Source organism: Suricata suricatta, chromosome 10 (assembly GCF_006229205.1).
Source record: "Suricata suricatta isolate VVHF042 chromosome 10, meerkat_22Aug2017_6uvM2_HiC, whole genome shotgun sequence".
NCBI classification, from domain to species: Eukaryota; Metazoa; Chordata; class Mammalia; order Carnivora; family Herpestidae; genus Suricata; species Suricata suricatta.
This window is the reverse complement of record NC_043709.1, coordinates 57,661,855-57,664,004: the sequence shown is the minus strand read 5'-3', so window position 1 is coordinate 57,664,004 and position 2,150 is coordinate 57,661,855. Positions and strand designations below refer to the sequence as shown.

General features: G+C 39.8%; 1 protein-coding gene across 1 annotated transcript in view; it reads left to right on the top strand.

Moving 5' to 3' along the window:
- LOC115305163 (olfactory receptor 6C2-like) overlaps window positions 1-2,150 on the top strand; it is a 13,246-nt gene that overhangs the window by 8,113 nt on the left and 2,983 nt on the right. The gene's annotated exons all lie outside the window — the stretch shown is intronic.

Below are 2,150 nucleotides of genomic sequence, written 5' to 3'. Positions count from 1 at the left end.
AAAATACCACAAGGATTTCACAGTCCTGTGGGAACAGAGCAGCCATCATGGCATCCCCAGTCCTCAGTGTAGAGCAGAAGATCCACGAATGTTAATAAATAGAAAAATATGTATAAAATCTTCATTTTTCCATTTTCAGGACAGCATATCAGTAAATCATGTTCATACTCTGTCATCATATAATAAAATCAATGCTTGGTAGTATTATTTTCTATGCTTGCAACCCTTTTTTCTTTTAAATAGATTCCTTAATCTCCCCACCATCCTAGAAAAGCCTTTACTGTGTGAGTGAACTGGAGAATTCCCATGAAATTTCTTGAGTCCCACACTGCCACAGGCTCTCTTCTTTGCTCTCCTTTTAATATAGGCTGAATTATTTGAGTCTTTGTTTCTGCCTTATATTGGTTTGATCAGCCTCTGTTTCATTTATTTTTTTCTGTATTCCTGTTTCAACCTCTATCTGCTGTCTAGAATCCTACCCTTCCCAAGCATTCCCAGAACACTGACAAGTAGGGTGTTCTGATGTCCTTCCTAGAGAACAGAATTCTGTCCTTAGGTTTCCATGATCCATATTGGAGTTCTGTAGTTTACGCATAGATATTTCAGGTTCCAAATGTCTTCTAAGGCTCCTTGTCATCTCTATTAATAAGATAACATCTGGATCGTCCTAGATGGGCAGACATAAGGGAATAATATTTGGGTAGGAAGTTGCCTTCTTTGCCATGAATCCATTTTCTGAAGATTCACTTTGCCTTTGGGAATGTCACTAATCATTGCTGCCCCTATCAATGCTCATATGTAACATGGATCAAATATGACATGGAGAATAAAAAACCTGGTTATTAGGTATGGATATTCTTTTTTTTCTTTTATAGTTCATTCTCAAGTTGGTTTCCATGTAACACCCAGTGCTCATCTTGACAAGTGCCCTCCTTTATGCTTAACACCCCCCTTCCTCTATCCCCCTCCCCCATCAGCCCTCAGTTTGTTCTCGGAATTCACGGGTCTCTCATGGTTTACCTCGCTCCCTCTCCCCAACTAGTTTTCCCCCTTCGTCCCCCTCCATGATCCTCAGCTAAGTTTCTCCTCTTACACTTATGAGTGAAAACGTATGGTATCTCTCCTTCTCTGCCTGACTTATATCACTTAGCATGACACCCTCGAGTTCCATCCATGTTGCTACAAATGGCCAGAGTTCAATCTTTCTCATTGCCATGTAATATTCTATTGATATATAAACCACATCTTCTTGATCTGGTATGGATATTCTTAAAAGCTGAAAAATCACAATCCATTCTTATGAGTTTCCCTATAAGACTGACTCTGTGTGTTACTTCTTTTGAGGATCCTGTCAAAGAAACCACTGTCACCACCTTCCAGGAAGCTGTTGAGTACTTTTACATTTCTCACATTTCCTACCTATTCGTGTACCCTTCCTAGCAATGGTGGCGATATTGTTCTTCTAAGAAGTAGCGGAACTGGAATGTGATCCAGGTCAAACGGGACTAATGTTTAAGTGTCTCTAGGGAATCTGTAATTTTAGGATTTGGGAAAATTGCTTATTCTTATTCAATGCTAATAATTACAAATTAGTTCAAATGTTAGCTTTTCAAATGTTTCCTAGCCACAATCAGTACACCTGGGGCATCTGCATTTCTTCAGTATATGACTAGAATGAGGGGCACCTAGGTGGCTCTGTTGGGTAAATGTCCGAGTTCCGCTCAGGTCAAGATCTCATAATTTCTGAGTTCAAAACCCACATCATGCTCTCTGCTGTCAGCAGGAGGCCTGGTTCAGATCCTCTGCTCCCTTCTCACTCTTTCTTGCCCTTGCTCATGCTCTCTCTGTCTCAAAACTAAATAAATATTAAAAAATAAATGATGAATGAAATCTCTTTATGAGGCACCAATTATTTTGTAATGTGAATTTTTTAAAGTTTGCTTTAAGATATCCTCTACAAAATACCTTGTGTCTTTTTTCCCTCTGTGCTTAGGGAAGGCATCATTTTTTTTTCCATTGAGGAGAGTTGCTGCAGTGTGATAGGCTTAGGGGCTGAAGGGTTTGCCTGAGCGGCAGCAAATAAATAATGCATGCTCATGCAGAAATTGCTTTCCTACACCAAGACATGAAGGTTTCCTAACAGCCACATG